Source organism: Camelus ferus, chromosome 1, assembly GCF_009834535.1.
Source record: "Camelus ferus isolate YT-003-E chromosome 1, BCGSAC_Cfer_1.0, whole genome shotgun sequence".
Classification (NCBI taxonomy): domain Eukaryota; kingdom Metazoa; phylum Chordata; class Mammalia; order Artiodactyla; family Camelidae; genus Camelus; species Camelus ferus.
Genome location: NC_045696.1, coordinates 107,950,622 through 107,969,005, shown reverse-complemented (window position 1 = coordinate 107,969,005; position 18,384 = coordinate 107,950,622). Strand labels below are relative to the sequence as shown.

At 40.2% G+C, this 18,384-nt stretch overlaps 1 protein-coding gene across 4 annotated transcripts in view; it reads left to right on the top strand.

Annotated features, from left to right (window-relative positions):
• Window positions 1-1,084: 1,084 nt before the first annotated feature.
• The window catches only part of PPP2R3A (protein phosphatase 2 regulatory subunit B''alpha), a 148,370-nt gene continuing 131,070 nt past the window's right edge, over window positions 1,085-18,384 (top strand). For 2 of the 4 annotated variants that reach the window (XM_032488015.1, XM_032487996.1), the window contains exon 1: window positions 1,088-1,259. The gene's annotated coding sequence lies outside the window, so the exon portion shown is untranslated. Of the gene's footprint in view, window positions 1,260-1,416; window positions 1,851-18,384 lie in introns of those variants that run through there. The other 2 variants (XM_032488007.1, XM_032488003.1) reach the window with 2 other exon arrangements.

The window sequence follows — 18,384 nt, the reverse complement described above, 5'->3', positions numbered from 1 at the left end:
TGCCTGGTGTTGTGCTGGGTGCTAGTGACAGGGTGAGGATAGCCAGGTGCCCAGGACCTGTCCTTGCAGACCACCTAGTCATTGGCTATTTTTAAGTCCTCACATACCTCCTACCCCCTACCACTAGGTGCTCCTTACTCATGCTGTTCAATCTCTTGGTTGATTTATTTATTAAGTTACGTATATGCTTATGTATATTTATTTATTTGTCTTTTTAATTAAGGACGTTTTAATTTCAATATTCAATATCTTATAGTAACCTATAATAAAAAAGAATATGAAAACAAAAGAAACAAAAAAAGAATTTTACAATTTCAGATTTTTTAAATCTACTCTTACAGAGCACATGATTACGGGCAGGAGGCGGAGGAGTTCCTGTGTCAATTACAAGGAAGGCAGGCAATTTGGGGAGGCCCTTCTCAAGCTGAGTCCTCCCAGCTATTGAGGTGGTTTATGTTTTAACCCAGCCCATTTTACATGGTGTTAAATTTCAGGAGTGGTTATAAGGATGTATGTCTCAGAATCATTCATAAGGTGTACATTGGTTTTATACGGCTTTATGTATTTATACGGCAATATTTGTGTTATATTTAACAAGTTAACAAATACCTCTTCTTTCAAAATTCATACAACTTGCTCACTACTTCATAATGACATGTGGCGCAGGTGCGGGCCACTGGTAGGATCGGAGTGAAGAGGTGTCTCTGGTCAGCGGTGAGGGCTACCTGTCCGCAGCCTCCGTCCTCAATGGAACCAACCAGTGTGCTCCAGGATGGCAAAACAACTACTGACGATAACAACAAGAGCGATAACAATAATAATAAACAATCACAGTAATAAATCCGAGAGAAAAACTCGCATTCGCCAAATAGTACTAAACACCACGAATCGCGCGTCCCCACAGAGCCGCAATCCACGGAACTGCATCCGCAGCGGCCACGGCGGATCTCGCAGCGCCCCTGACGGCCCCACTTCAGCTGCGGCAGGCGAGTGGGCGGGACCTTGCAGGCGGGGCCCGCGGAAGGGGCGGGGCCTGTTGGGCGGGGCGGGACCTGGCGGGGGCGGGGCGCCGAGCGGCAACTGAGGGTGGGGCTGAGGAGTGGGAGGGGGTGGACGTGCGGCTGGGCGGGGCGCGCTCGGGCCTCAGCTCCTCACGCGCAGCGCTCGTAGCCGCACAGCCCGAGGCCGCCGGGAGCCCTGGTGCCCAACGCTGTCCGCGAGCGGAGGCAGCAGCCGGAGGAGGAGCCGAGGGCGCTGAGGTAGGCGTGGAGCTGCCCGCCGCTCGGCCTGGAACCCTCGCGCCCCCGGTCCGACCCGCGGGTTGTGGCAAGGCCGGGGGGCGGCGCGCGGAGGCCCGGGCGGGCGGGGCCGGGGCCTGGGGGCGGAGACCGGCCTGGCCGGAGGGCTCTGGAGGGGCCGGCGGGGCCGCGCGGCGCTGTCCCGGCTGGGAGAACCGTGAAAGTCGGGGTTCGAAGGTGGTGCGGGCGGCTCTGCACGCCCAGTTCGGTCCCGGGCCTTGGCAGCCCAGGCGGTGTGGAAATGGCCTGCCCCGGAGGCGCCCACGGAGGAGGGAAGGCGGGGGACGGCCTGGTCCCTCCCACTTTCGGGGCTCCGGGGCCAGTTCGCCCGTACAGCCCTCGGGAACTTGTTAACAGGAAAGCTTGGCAGAGAAACAAATGCCAACGTTTTGGAAGAACTGAGAGTCACGTCGTTAGGCGCTGAGGCTTTATTTTCCTTCCCCGCCCCCTGCCCAACCTCGGCCCGACTTGGCCAAAGAAGGATGTGTCACCAGCTCGGGGCCTCGGGCGGGATCCCGGGCCGGGCTGGGAGCGGGAATACCTGAAAAAAAGGTAAACGGAGGCCGGGCAGACCCCGGCTCTGCCCTTGGGCCGCCCCGGCGGGTCTCACTCTCGCGCCAACCCCGGCCGCCGCCTCCCAGGGTCTTTCTCCTGGGGGACCTCTCGATGGAAACCAGCTGGCCGGTCTTGGAGTTGATGTTGCAGCTGAACTCTGCTGTGCTCACGTTATTCCCAATCCTCTGACTCTGGTAAAGCTTGAGGAAATTGTATCCAGTTTTAGTGGTCAGCAAATGTAAGGGAGGATAAATTGCTCTTTGTAAATTGTAAGGTATTTTCTTATTAGAAAATGGTCTGAAAACACGAAATAAAAATTCTTAACACGTAAGCAAAAAATGATTTGTAGTGCCTTCCAAAATCTGAGGAAGTGTTCCTCCTTAAATCATTTATGTACGAAACATCGCCCAAACGTTCCGTACCAGGCATTTTTCTTTGTTCTTCATTAGTCTCAGGCCTCAGTTTCTTGTAAAGAGAGCACTGTCTGAGACCCTAAGAATTGCCATACTAGAGCAGAGCGTGTGCTTCCAGCTTAGTAGGTAGCAGGCTTGTGTTATAGTAAAACATGGCTTGCTTTCTTGGTAATACCATTTAAAATTATCTCAAGTTCGTTTCTTCCAGGAGTAGACATGACTTTTAGTGAAGCCTTTAAAGACTCTATAGACCACTCCTAATTTATACATACAATTTATTCACGTTGATTGCATCCAAATGTCTCTCCTATCTTCTCTGGCAGAAAAACTTATAGGATGAGATACTTGTGGAAAAATTGTGGATCTTTTCTAAATCTGGGAGTTCAGAAATTAAGGACAGGGAAGACAAAAGTTAAAAAAAAAATAGAAAGCTTTGGAGAAGTTTTTACCAGGACCAACTTGACTGCTGAGTTCAAAAAATAGCTTTAGCTACTAATAATCTGAACATTAGCAGTTAAAGATTTATTTGTATTCATGAGTATTTGTATATTTTTAAATGTAGCTAACATTCTAGAGAGTGAAAGGGCTATCTGACTTTATCTTAGTCTGAATTAATTTGGCCTTAGTGGTTAGCTGAAACCACTGCCCTAAGAGAATGAAAGTTTTGTTTCAGCAAGAAGAGAATAAGGAGGTGAGTAATATAGGAGTATGAGATACTTGAGGCTGGAAGCTGTTCCAAACCACAATTTGGCTTTTAAACTCTTCAGAGGCCTCATTACCTCTGGAAAACATAGTCTACACTGATATGGTCCCTGCCACTCTTCAACACACAGCTTAAAGCTTTATTTCCTCTCTGAGGCTTTTCTTGACATCTTCCCCATCCCCCCCCCCCACTCCCCCCACCTCAAAAAATCCACCTCCTGGAGTAGAATTGATCACTCTTTTAGATATGACCATCCTCTAAATTATAGGTACCGTTGACATTTTGGACCAGATCATTCTTTGTTGTGGAAGGCTGTCGTGTGCATTATAGGATGTGTAGGAGCATTCCAGGTGTCTAGTTAATAGTTACCAGTAGCCCCCCCCCACACACACAGTTGTGACAGTCAAACAGTCAGAGAACCCACACTTGTGACAATCAAAAATGCCTCCAGACCTTGCCAGGTATCAAGGCCAAAATCACCCCTCGTTGAGAACCACTGTTCTAGATAAACTACTGTCTTAATTCTAGTGACACTGCATTATCCTCATTTGCTTCTATGTCGATTTTCTCTACCCGACTAGGTTTGAGGGCAGGAGCAATTATTCACTCATTTTACAAATATCTGAGGGAGGGCCTTCTTTGCCAGCCAGACGTTCACTCAGGTCTGGGAATACAGCAGTAAAAACCACAGATGAGGTCTCTGCACCCCTGGACCTTACAGTCTAAAGAGAATTACAGACATATATGTATAATTATACAGTTACTCATTATAATTGTGATAGATTCTGGAAGAAGTACAGAGCATTCTGAGTACATAAAACAAGGGTCCTGACCTAGTTTGGAAAGCTTCCTTGGGAAATAACCTTTAAGGTGAGGTGGACTCTGAAGAATAAATAGAAGTTACAAGGCAAGCTTAGGGGGACAATATTCCAGGCAGAAGGAACAGTACCTTTTCTGCAAACTCAGAGCCCAGTGTGGCTGGAGGATGGAGAATGATAGGGGCTGGATGATACAAAATGAACCTGGGAAAGGAGATAAGCAGCAGTTCTCAGTCCAGCCTGCTTACTAAAATCACAGGAGGAACTTCGAACAATACTGGGCCATGCTCCAGGCCCATTAGATCAAGAATGTCTGCAGTGGGTTCTGCTCCTTCCCCTAGCTGCCGTCTTCCCCATAGCTTCCAAGGAGGAACCACTGTTACTGGCTTTGTGTATCTTTCTGGACATTTCCTGTGGGCATTCAAGCAAATGCATATTCTTTTCTTCTGTTGTTTACACAAATGGTAGCATACTGTACACACTGTTCTGTTCCTTGTTTTGTTGTCTTAAGTGTCCTGAAAGTCTCCATTCCAATATATAGTTTCCTTATTCTTTTGAATGACTCTATAGTATTCCATTGTGTAGGTACACCACAGATTATAATAGAGGGACATTTCAATTGTTTCCAACAATTTACTATAATAGCACTATGCATATGCTAGTTCACATGTGTGTGAATATATATATGGGATAAATTCCTAAAAGTGGAATTGTTGGATCAAATATGTGTGCACATATTTGTAAGTGTTTTTGTAAAAGATTATTTTTATTTGTGGTTGTAGAAGACTACTCTGGTCACATTGGAGAACATGGCTTGGAAGGGAAGAAGAGTGAATGTTGGAGACAACTGACGTTACCGTGTGCTATGGAGTGTTATAGGTTACAGTGTGCTGTAGAGTGAATTGTGTCCCCCTAAAATTGCTTTTTGAAGCCCTAAACCCTACTGTGACTATATTTGGTGATAGAGTTTTTAGGAGGTAATTAGGTTAAATGAGATCATAAAGGTGGTGCCCTAATCTGGCGGCCTTATAGGAAAAAGAGGGAAGAATGGCTATGTGAGCACGCATTAAGAAGGTAGCAATCTGCAAACCAACACGAGAGTCCTTACCAGAAACCAACCATGCCAGACCTTGATCTGGAACGTCTACCCTCCAGAACCATAAGAAAATAAATTTCTGTTGTTTAAGCCACCCCGTCTAAGTTATTTTATTATGGCAGCCTGAGCTGGCAAATATGGTCGGCCCTCAGTATCCCCTGGGGATTAGTTCCAGGACCCCGTGGGTATCAGAATCCACAGGTCCTCAAGTCCTATTTAAAATGAAGTAGTACAGTCAGTCCTCCATATCTGTGGGTTCACATCCATGGCTACAGAGAGCAAACCACATTGTGGGATGGTAGAGGAAAGATGGCAGCTGGGACCAGGGTGGTAGCAGAGGAGATGGACAGAAGTAGATGGGTGCAGGGGAGATATTTAGGAGGCATAATTGACAGAATTTGATAACTGATATGGTACAAGCAGTGAGAGGGAGAAACAGGTGCATAGGATGAAGCCCAAGGTTCTCACTTTCCCAGCCAGGTGAATGGTGGAGTTGTTCCCTGAGCTAGAAAACACTGAAAGGATAAATAGTTTTGAGGTAATTTAAATTGCAGTTCACTTTGGGGCTGATGAGAATTGGAGATGTCACATAAGCATTTGATAATTCAAATCCAGAGCCCAGAGGAGTGGGCTGAACGGGGGATACAGATATTTAGGTGTAAGTTGCAGGGCATAGATGGTGTTACTGAGAGCAGAGGTTGCACACCCAGAGCCCGTAGCTGAATCTGGTTTACAGATGTGTTTTGTTTTTCACATACAATAGTTTTTGTTGTTGCTTAATTTTGAGTTAGTTGCCAATAATTTAAAATCTGAAAATTTCCCACGAGAATCCAGATTTGGGGCTTTTCTTTAAAAGTGAGAAGATGTAGCACTACTGAGCTGGGTTTCCATGTGGCAGCAAGTGATTGGAGCTAAGTCACAGTTGATCCAAGCTGCTTTCTAGTTCACCAGAGAGCCTGACACTCCTACAACTTATTCCTGGCCTGCTTTGTTTATTTACTTCTCTGACCCTGTAGGCATTTGAGTGTGTGATCCCAGTTTTAGGAGGAAAGTATGAAATAGTGAAACATTGAATGGTTAAAAATTACTGATGCTGGGGCCTACCTCAGAAATTTCTATTTCTGCTTATGTGGTCTAAATTGCAGTTTGGGATTTTTAAAAGATCCTCAGGTGATTCCACTGAGTAATGGAAGTTGAGAACCATTGATAAAGCCAAAGAAGAGAAGAGGGCTTAGGCCCAGCATTTCAAAGCTGGGTGAAGGAGGGTAGCCCCAGGAAAGCAATGAGACATGGTCAGAGAGGTACAGTGGAATGGCACCTTGCTGGCAGTTGAGGTATGCAAACTTTTAACCCAATATGCTTGAAGGTGTTTTTAATTAGATGAGAGGAACTCTTCTATTCTGAAGGTATACTTACTGTTTATTTTGCATGTGTGTGTGTGTATGTATATATGTATATGTGTGTATATATATAATGTATGCTGTTCACTACTACATAGAGTTATGTACACAAAAAAATGGGTATGCTTTAATGAATAGGCCATTTAAAGCATTTTCAAGAGTAATTTAAACTATATTTGATTTTTATCTTAGAAACTTACTTTAGAATTTAATTCCAGTTTAAGATGTGTCATAAAAGGTAAGAGAAGAGAGTATTTTTAAAAAGAGGAGTCATCAAGTAAAGGTGTAGACTGAAAATGATGTGTTGAATTTAGCAAGATGGAGTCTTTGACCTCAGCAAGAACTGTTTTAAATTGATAGAGGCAGAAACTAGGTTGAAGAGGTAGAAAGTAAGGAGATGGAAATGGTGAATGTTGGAAAAATCTTTGGAGACGTTTACCCAAAAGGGGAGTGATGAGAGAGGGGCAGGTGTCTTATATGCCTCTGTGGTAAGTGCTCAGTCTGTTGGTTACCCATATGCTTCTTCTCACTTTTCAGGGAAGTATCTCGGTGATGCCGATGACCTACTCTACCCCATTTCAGAAGGGTCTTGCTTGTATTTGTTTTGGAGACTTTGTGCTTTCCCCTGAGAAGATATTTTGCGAGGACCCTTGAGACTCAGATGTTGGTGATTAGGCCCTTAGTCTCTTTCTTATCTGGAAAGCCATAGAGCTCCTAAAGGCCAGCAGGGCTTCAGTGATCCTGACATCCTCCCATTGAACTGATGAACAAAGACCAGATTGTTGGTATGTTGAAAATGGAATACTTGGCTGTGTCAGAGAATACGTATCTAGCTGTCAGATTCCTAGGAATAGTTTTTGCAGCAGTATTTTTTCCAATTAACTTCATACTGCAGCTTGATTTTCCAGTTGCATGCATGTAAAATTCCTCATACTTTGAAATCTTCATCATTGTTGGTCATTAAAGAGTATGGATACAAGTTGGCGAAGTAGGCCCTCATTGAGCTCAGAGAGAAAAGAACGTCAAAAAAACTTTGGTTTCCAAAAGGTTGTATGAATGCTATTATCTTGAAGACTTTGGTTTAAGGTGACTCTTTAGAGTGGGTTTTCATGCAGATGTTCACTACCAGTCTCTTTTATCCACCTCTGCCTCATTGGCAACCTTAATCTGGCACAGGAGGGTTTAAGGTCAGTTTCGCACTTTATGTTTCTAAGAGTTGTGATCTGCCTGCAGAACAGAAACCATAGGGATTGGAAAATGCCAAGGATTATTGATGAAGAATGGTATTTATTAGATGAAGACATAAGCCCTGTTGCTATAGTCTTTTTGCAGACAAGAGTTTCATCTTGTGAGGTATTGGACTTCATAGCTGTCATTGGTCCATCCATTCGGTGGATAATGGTTCACTTCTGGATAAAGGATGACTTTGTGACATGAATAGCAGACCTCGGTCTAAGAAGGTTTGTACTGGGAGTCTGTGAGAAGAAAATATTTTGCTTGGAAACTTTGTATGTGCTTGGGCAATTGTAGGAATTCTATTATCACAAATATAGTTAGGTACTGTGCCTGGATGGTGGTATATGGAGGGAAAAGTTCACTGCCAAGGTAGTCCAGAGCTCCTTTGGTTTGTAGAGGAGACAGAATGGTTGCATGGCAAGAGGACTTAGAGTCAGTTCTTGGGTACATGGCCTTGAATCTGTCAAGTGTGAGCTGTGTGATTTATTTTTTTTATTGAGTTAAAATTTACATAACATAAAATTAACCATTTTAAAGTGTACAATTCAGTGAGTCTCAGTACATTTACAGTGTTGTGCAACCATCACCATTATTTAATTACAGAACATTTTTATCACCCCAAAAGGAAACCCTGAACCCATTAAGCAGTCACTCCCCATTCCTCTCTCCCCTTATTTCCTGGAAAACACCAATTTGCTCTCTTTCTCTACAGAATTGTCTATTTCAGAGCACATATAAATGGAGTTACACAGTATGTGACTTTTTATGTCTGGCTTCTTTCATTTAGCCTAATATTTACAAGGTTCATTTGTATTGTAGCATGTATTCCTTCAAATAATATTCATTTCTTTGATTGAATAATAATTCCGTTAAATGGATATACCACATTTTGTTATCGGTTTATCAATTGGTAGACATTTTGGTTGTTTACACTTTTTGGCTATTGTAAATAGTGCTGCCAAGAGCATTTGTGTACGAGTTTTAGCTTGAATGTCTGTTTCAGTTCTTTTGTGTGTCTATCGAAGAGTGGAATTGCTGGGTCATATGTTAATTCTATTTAACTTTTTGAGGAACCACCAAACTGTTTTCCACAGCAACTGTACCATTTTACATTTTCACTATCAGTGTTCAGAAGTTCTGGTTTCTTCATGTCCTTGTCAACACTTGTTATTTTCTGGTTTTGGGTTATTGCCATCCGAGAGAATATTAAGTGATGCCTCATCGTGATTTTGATTTGCACTTTCCTAATGACTAATGATACTGTGCATTTTTTATGTGCTTCTTGGCCATTTGTATATCTTCCTTGACAGATACCTATTCAAGTTCTTTACCCATTTTCTAATTGGACTGTTTGTCTTTTTGTTGTTGAGCAGTTAAGAGTTCTTTATATATTCTGGATACTAGACCCCTGTCAGATCCTTCAGCAACCACTGGAAGTCTTCCATCTGGTGCACAGTGAGTCATGACATAGCTAGAGGGCTGGGATCCATGTTGTACCCTGGGTACAGTTACACGCCCCCAAGGTGCATTAGGTTTTTGGAGAGATTGTACCCGTCCAGAATTAAAAGTGTATTTTCTTGTAGATCATGTATTTGTCAAATTCTGTAGCTATTCCTCTCAAATTTAAGGCTAGCTACTATAGGTATGTAAGGCATAGTTTTCCAAACTATAGAGTTTTCAGACATGAAGAGAAGAATAAAGGCGTTTCTCTTTATTGGACCAAGAATTCTCACATTTTACTGTTTACTGTATCAGCTTTTAAACTTCTAGAGTTAAGACTGTTTACTAATTGAACAGCTAGTGATCTCATTTAGTTCAATCAACAAATATTTATTGAGTTACCACTATGTGCCACGCACAGTACTAGATACTAGAGACACAGTGCCTCATAATATAAGACCAGCGCCTCTCTTGACCCTGTATCCCCCTCCAGATCTGTTCCTCTCTGTTGTCTAATGCACTGAGTTTCAGCTCGTTTCCACCGGTGTCTCTTGAGTCCATGCTAATCAGGCCTTTACCCTCCACATTGCTAACTACAGTGAGTAAGTTTCAGTATTTTTCTTACTTGACCTTTCAACAGCATTTTGCACAGTTGATTATTCCTCTTTCTTTGAAATGCTTTCTTCACTTGGCTTCCAGAACACTACATTCTCTGGATTTCCTCCTACCTCATTAGTGGTTCTTTCTCAGTCTTTTTGCTTGTTCCTCATCATCTTCCTGACCTCTGAAAGTTAGAGCACTGTTTACTCCTCAAACCTCTGTTCTTCCTTATCAACCCTATTTCCTTGGCATTTCACCCAGTCTTATGACCTTAAATACTATCTGTATACCAACTCTACCACCAAAGACTACCAAATTTTTTCTCCAAGTTAGAGACCTGTCCTCTGAATCTCACACTCTGGTATCAAAGTACCTACTTGGGCTCTCCATTTGGATAACTAACAGACATATCAAAACTGAACTCCTGATCTTCCCCTGCAAAACTTGCTCTTCCCACAGCCTGCCGCATCTCCATAAATAGCAGCTCCATTCTTCCGCTAGCCCAGGCCAAAAACCTTGGTGTCGTCTTTGACTGTCTTCTTTTGCTTCATCCTATGTTCAGTCTATCAGCAAACCCTGTTGGATTTACCTTCAGAACATATCTAGAATTGGTCACATCCCACATCCCTACTGCTTCCACCTTGTCTGAACGACCATTATATCTCACCTGGATTATTACCATAGGCTGTTTCCCTGCAGGGAAAAATCTGTTCTCAACACAGCAGCTAGAGGGACCCTGTAAAAGTTCTCAGCTCAGAGACTTTAACCCTGACCTACAAGGGCCTACATAATCTAAACCCGCCTTTCCTCTCTGACCCCATCTCCTACTCCCTTCCCCTGTGCTTACTTTGTCCCAGTCACAGATGGTGCCTTGTTCTTCCTTCAACAAAGCAGCTGCATTCCTGCCCCAGGACCTTCACTTTCCCCTAATAATTACAAAGCTCCCTCCCTCAGGTCTTTGCTAAAGTTCATCTTCCACAGCACTCCATTCCCTTTCAAGCTCTTCTTCCCAGAGTTCTCAGCAGTCTGGGTGTTCCTCCCACCCTCCAAAACTGAGCACTGAGGCTATTTCTCTCCCCCAATTTGTTTATTCATCTTTAAGCTTCAGTTTGAACCAAGTCCCTCCAGTTTAAAAAAGAGAAAAGAAAAAGGGAAAAAAAAGCAGCTTGAAAACTGCTTGTTTGTGAGGTTTGAAATAAAAAGCAAAGATTAGTGGCTGTGAATGGGTATGTCACTAAAGACTTACAAGTCGTAGCAAAGGCACACTTAGCCCTTCCGTTTTGTGATCACGGGCACATTCCCTATTTCACAGCCTTGGGGATGGAGCCCTGGAATCCTCCTTGTGAGTATTGATGAGCACAGCACTTCTACCAGTGTCAAGCCCCTCTCAAGCACTGTGGCTCAGGTGTCAGCATTTTGTCTTCTCAGCATAGTATGTCTTAGCAATCTTGGCATTCTCCTGGCAGTCTGTTTGGGACCTCTCTCCCATGGCAGGCCCTGCCTAGTGAGTGGAGATTCACTCAGTGCTAGCAGCAGTACTGGAATTCAGGTATTAAAGGCGGTTAAGAGTTCCACATAATGGAGAGAGTTTGTTGATTTTACTCTGAAATGCCTCAGACCCTAAAGAGAAGGGTAACAGATCACGTCCAATGACAGACTCTCTGAATAGCAAGTTCAAAGGCTTCATCTAGGTCATTGTTTCTGAGCCTGTCTGCAAACCTCCAGGCCTTCATGAGGGCCCTCTGGCGGGATCATGTTATTAAAGGCTGGAATGATTTTGGTTTATTATTTTAAAAGACAATGCATTATTTCTAATGAATTTTTGACCAAACAAGTATTGTATGAATATATTCTCCTTGCCTCTGCTCTTTTCCTGGATAAGCTAATTTCCTAGATGACAAAAAATTAGATAAATAAATGATGCAATTTCAGGTTGTGGTAATAGTGCTCTGAAGAAAATTAAGTAGGGCTATTTCCCTAATGATGAACACTTGGGTCGTTTCCAATTTTCTCTCTTTTAAACATTACTGCAATGAACGTCCTTGTACTTATGCAAATATGTGAATGTTTATATTGTATAGAATTACTGGGTCATATAATCAGAGAATCAAAATTTTAATAGATAATGCCAAATTGGTCCTCAAGGTGTCTATATTAATATTATGTAACTATATAATATGTACTACAATTAAAAGCAGTAATGTGTTTAAGTTTTTTAATAAATAAAATACTTTTATTACTTTTAGTTGCACTAGGAATATAGAATATATTCTCTTGGTTAAAGAAGAATTAACAAAGGCTAAAAATCCTCATGCCTTCACAAGTTTGCAAATTTCTACATCTCTCAAAAATTTTTTAAACTCCTCTCTCCTTGTTTTAATTTTTATCTCCCTGTGGTTAAGTATCTTTTCTCAAGTTTTTCACCATTTATCTGTCTGTCTGTCTTTCTTTCTTTCTCTATTTGGATTGCATAGCAAAGATGCTAGTTACCTCCCATGATCCATTCTTCTTTCATCTTTAGTGATAGGAACCCCAGCTTTTAGCCAGGTCCATTGCTGCCCATCTAGAAGACTATATTCCTTGGCTTCCTTGGAACTAAGTATAACCATGTAAGTTTTAGCAATGATACATAAGCAGAAGGGTTTGGTGTGAGTTTCTGAAGTCTCCTTCAAGGGAGAAAGCAATCCCTCATCCCTTCACCCATCCTATATATTAGAACAGAGGTGTAATGACTGGAGCTCTAACAGCCATCCTAGACCATGAGGACCATGGTGGTAGCTTAATGAGCCAGAAAGTCTGGGTTGGAGCATTTCATGGAGCTGCTGCACCAGCTTTCAACTTCTTTTGTGTAAGAGAGAAATTTAACATCTGTTTTCTTTAAGCACTCTTATTTTTGTTTTTTTTTTTTTCTGTTAAATGCAGCATAGCAGATACTTCTTATTTATTTATAGAAGTTCTTTGAGTTCTAGATACTCATTCTTTATTTATGAAAATGGTGCATTTTTCTCCAATCTGTTACAGTCCTCTTTCTTTGTTAGTAGCAGTTTATAATTTTGATGTCAGATTTACCTGCCTTTGCCTTTATGGCTTTTGACTTTACTGACTTTTTTTTTCCTTTACTAACTTTTTAATGGATGTCTTTCGTGCCCTGAAGATATAAACATGGAATCTTACATTTTCTTATACTTTAACATAAAATTTTAAGTCTTTAATTCACCTGGAATTTATTTTTGTGAATAGTGTAAGGGAAGAATCTTGTTCAGCTGGCTATTTATTTGAATAATAATAATAATTTGCCAAGACCAATATCACAGAGCTTATTGCCTATGTTTTCTTCTAGGAATTTTATGATTTTAGGTCTTATATTCAAGTCTTGAATCCATTTTGAGTTAATTTTTGTGTATAGTGTAAATAGCGGTTCAGTTTCACTGTTTTCCATATGGCTGTCCAATTTTTCCAGCATCGTGTATTGAATAGACTGTTTTCCCCATTGCATATTCTTGTCTGTTTTGTCATAAATTAACTAGCCGCATATGTGTGGGTTTATTTTTGAATTCTGTTCCATTGATCTGTGTCCATTTTTACTCCAATACCACACTATTTTGATTATTATAGCTTTATAATATATTTTAAAATCAGGTAGTATGATGCCTCCAGTTTTGTTCTTCTTTCTCAAGATTGCTTTGGCTATTTGGGGTCTTTTGTTTGGGTTCCATACAAATTTTAGGATTGTTTGTTTTATTTCTGTGAGAAATGCCATTGGAATTTTGATAGGATTTGCAATGAAACTGTAGATTGCTTTGGATAATTAATATTTTTTTAGTTTTTTATTAAATTACTATTAATTTTCCCAACTCACAAACATGGAATATCTTTCCATTTTTTGTGTCTTCAGTTTCCTTCATCAGTGTCTTTTAGTACTTCAGTGTACTCATCTTTAACCTCTTTGGTAAAATTTATTACTAGGTCTTTTATCCTTTTTAATTCAGTTGTAAATGGGATTATTTTCTAAATTTCTCTTTCTGATAGTTTATTATTAATGTGTAGAAGTGAAACTGATTTTTGTATTGATTTTGTGTCCTGCAACTTTACTGAATTTGTTTAATAGTTCTAACAGTTTTTTGATGGAGTCTTTAGGGTTTTCTGTATATAATACTATATCATCTGTAAATAGAGATAGTTCTATTTCTTTCTTTCTGAGTTTGATGCTTTATTTCTTTTTCTTGCCTAATTGCTGTGGCTAGGACTTCAAATACTATGTTGAATAAAAATGGTAAGAGTGGGCATCCTTGTTCTCAGTCTTAGAAGAAAAGCTTTAAACTTTTCACTGTTGAGTCTCATGTTAGCTATGGGCTTGTCATATATGGCCTTTTTTATGTTGAGATACATTCTCTCTTTCCCTATTTGAGAATTTTTCTCATGAATGGATTGCAGATGTGTTTTCTGCATTTATTGAGATGATCACTTTTTATCCTTCATTTTGTTAATGTGATGTATATATCACATTGATTGGTGGATGTGGAACCATCCTTGCATCCCTGGAACAGATTCCACTTGACCAAAGTGTGTGATTCTTTTACTATATTGTTGATTTCAGTTTGCTACTGTTTTGCTGAGAATTTTTATCTCATCTTTGTTCATCGAGGATATTGGCCTGTGATTTTCTTTTCCTGTAGTGTCCTTGTCTGGTTTAATTAAAGGTAATACTGGCCTCATAAAATGAGTTTGGAAGGGGGGAGGGTATAGCTCAGGTGGTAGAGCACATGCCTAGCATGCCTGAGGTCCTGGGTTCAAGCCCTGAAAAATCAAATAAATAAATCAATCTAATTACCTCCCCCCTGCAAAAAATAAAAATAAAAATAAATTAAGAAATAAAATGAGTTAGGAAATACTCCCTCCTCTTCTGTTTTTTTGGAAGAGTTTAAGGACCATTATACTGTTTTTAAGAGTTGTTCTTAGTCGTAAGTATAATTTAGTTTGTACCCATAATGGACTGTTGGTTAAAGATGGAACATGTGTAAAACACATGTCAGAATATCATAAATTAATGTGAAGCATGAAAATGATAATTCTGCAAAAGTATTTCAAGATGCCTCTTATGAAATATGTTAAGTTGCATTCATCTGTCAAAATTTTTATGAAACATCAAGATGTTTCTAATACTTTAAAAACTACATGATTAAAGGAAGTTGGATGATGGGTATAAGGGAATTCTCTGTACTCTCTTTGCGGTTCTTCTGAAAATCTTTCATTATTTCAAAATAAAAAGAGTTTTAAAATTATTTTAAATTAAAAAAAATTAGCCAGGCATGCCTTATGTTTAAAGTCACAGAAGTATTCATACATGCATGTAAGTGGCATTTGCTATTTCCTCTTCTTAAAGCCACTCTAGAAAATAATTTCAGATTGGTTCACCAAATACAAATAGCAAGATAAAGATACTGTATTGAATATCATGAAGCTTAGGAGGTGTCTAATCAAATTAAGATGCTTTCATTTCTAAAATGGATTGTCATTTGAAAGACTCCATTGGTATTAAATAAGGAAGAGATTTTTGCTCTGAAAAAGAATTCATTTTCAACTTACTATGCCGCTGGTGTTACAGACAGCTGGATGTTTATTTACTATAATTGATCATACTCTGTTAGGTGTTTAAATTTCTAAAAAGGGAAGATTTAAACATTTGAAATACAAAAAAGAAAAAAAGAAAAGATTCTTCTATGCAACTGGCTTTTTATTTATTGGTGATAAAGATCTGCAGTGTATTTGTGTTTGCTGAGAACTTCTCTGAGAGAGCAGCATGAAACCATTTGTCCTGCCTTGATGTTTAAAAACTAAACCTCTGAATTATCAAAATAAGCAGTTAATTTTTTATAAAATCAAAACGGAAGAATTCCAACTATCAGGTTTTTAAAGTTTGTTTATTTTGGATGCTATAACGCAGATTAAACTTCAGGCTACATTTCAATATACATTTGGTACCAAGTCCGTCTTTTAATTTAATACATTTGGTTGTAAATCAATCCATCTTTTAATTTTTGACAATTTTATTTGACAACTTGTGATTTTCTTTACGTGATAAAACAGTTCATGTACTGTGAGCAAAAGTCAAAATTTGTCATTAAATATTATCAATATAGTTTTATCAATATAATTAAAGATGTTGCCACATGAACTTTATAATAAAGCTTTAGTAATATCCTGATCTAAGATGAAATATTTTTACTTAAAATTGCTTTATCTTATGTCATACAAAAGATTTTTTAATAATTTAAAAAATTCCTAAGGAGGTTTGCAATGTTATTTTTTGAAGTGTTTATTGGTCAAAAAAGGTTGAGAAACACTGATCTTCATTGAAGACCTGATCACTGAAATTGTACTGACTGATGTCTGATTGGGCCTGGATCCAGAATGGCCAGCCTGGAAAAGATATGTACCATCATCAGAGGGCAGGTACAGGATGTGTCATATGATGGGGCCCTTTAACTGAAGAACACAGCATTGATGCTCACTTTTAGGAGGGCAATAATTTCCCCCTTTCAATCCATGTTGTTGCTTTGCTCTTAAAAGTGGGTAGATGGACACATGTATTGATCAACTGCCCCATTATAATCAGATTAGAATATGTGAAAGATTCTGGGCTGCTAAAAACCAGGGTAAGTATCCATTACACATGATGATGATTTTTTGGCTACAGATTAAATGAAGAGAGACCAAGAGAGGGAAGGCAGTAGAGTATAATGAAAGCTAGAGCTGAAAGAAAAATGGAGAGAGAAGATTGATGAAGGTGTACGTTTACCTGTCATAGAAAATGATTGGTTTCAAGGAGTAAATATCCACTTAAAGGTATATGAGTAATAAGTGTTAGGGATGGGTTTAGCTCAGGGGTAGATAGAACACATGCTTAGCATCCATGAGGTCCTAGGTTCAAACCCCAATGCCTCCTTTTTTTTTAAAAAAAAAAAAAAAAAAGGTTGTTTATAGTAACACAGAGAGCACATCAGTTCACTGCAGTTTTATTAAGTACAGCCAGCCATCATGGAAACTGAACATGCTTTCCTCTCTCTTTCCATCTGTATTATATATGCTCTGTTTTAACACCAGCTTCTTCTGCCATGTTACTTATCATGGATGCCTTACAGCAGTGGGCTCAGCCATCAAATCTGTAGGACTTTAAGATCCAGAGCTCGCAACTAATTGCCAATGTTTCAGTACTTCAATTCCAAGTCCCCCGGAGAGAAAACATGATTGGCCTACCTTGAGTCAGTGTCCCAACTAAACTTGACTAGGGATTGGAAAGCATGTTACATATAAAGTTCTACCTAGCCTGTGGACAAGACAGGTCTCTCAGAAGTAGGGACATCTCTTGTTCAGTACATAGGAGGAAAGGCTTGTTTGAAAAGGAATTAATTGGTGCCCTGAGCTCTGGGGAAAAGAAGAGAGGATTATAAAATATGTACCCACCCCCCTCACCAACAAAAAGACAGAGTATAATAGAAAAGGAAGATTAGGTCAGTTCACCACATGAACCACTCTGTAACCCTAGGCAACTTTGTTGCCCCAGTTATCTTTATGGCTGATTCCCACCCAGTAGGAATGAGGGTCCTAGGAGGTGAAATGAAGTAAATGTCTAAAACTTTTCAGAATAGAAACAAAAATTTCCATAAGACCTGCACCATAATACCTATCAAGATTTAGATACCTTAGGCCAAAGTCTGTTTCCCAGTCACAATCATCATAAAAATCTATTTAGACAGATGACAAACCAGACTGGAGAGCTCCATGAAGTTCCCTTCAGCTCACCTAGTTTGGTAACCACTGACATTCAAACGTTCTGGTCCACCGATGTAGTGGGATTCAGTTTGTTTTGAGCCCTTCATGCATAGCACAGGTGAGTAGTAACAGGGTCATTCATTAGGAGGAACACCACCAGGGGTAGGTGTACTGCGCTACAATGCTACCAGCAGAAGCTCTTAATGGTCTCCAGTCATCAGTTGAGGGACCAAGACCTGGTTGACAAAATGTTCTCAGATGGTTGGGTAAGCAAGTGCCTATGCAAGAATGCATTCTCTAGGGATTTGAACATAGGTTAACTAAATTTGATCAGGCTGATAAAGGGCCCCCTTGCTGGTGAGCCAGAGATCTATTGATGAATAGACTTTTGTAAAAGAACTTTCCTAGCTATAGTACAAGCGTAATCGATCCTCCTGTTGGCACTTTCTCAGTGTGTGTTGGGAGGGAGTGTGGGGTCTTGAAACTCTAGTGGGTGGTCTTCTGTACTTTGCCTCTCAGTACTTGGGCATTCATGACAGGGGCCAGGGGTGCTGGATTTACGTTCAAGGAATATGCTTAAACCTTTTCATCAGGTAAAATGCAAGATTAAGCTAAGCAGTTACCAGAAATATCCAAGAGGGCCACTTCATTCTAGGTGGTATCAATCAGCCCCTCCTTAAACTAGTTTTAAAAGGTGGCTTTTTTCCTAGCCTAAGTCTCATCCAAAGAAATAGAAACGGTAGTATATTAGCAAGTTGCTTCCTTCTCTTTTTTCTCCTCTTTCTCATTAAGTTCTTCCTCTATACAAGGCACTGTTCTGGTGTTGGGATACAGGGTAAACAAGGCAAACAAGATCCTTGCCCTTGTGGAGTGTACATTCTATTGCATGGGTTAAATACAGTAAATGTGTAAACAGTAAAACAATTACAGATACTGATAAGTGCTGTGCAGATAGTAAACTAGGTAATGGGGTAGAAAGTAATGAAATGGGGCCTTGGTCAAGGCTGTTGGAGGAACCAAACCAAAGGCCAAGGGAGAACAGTACAAGATGA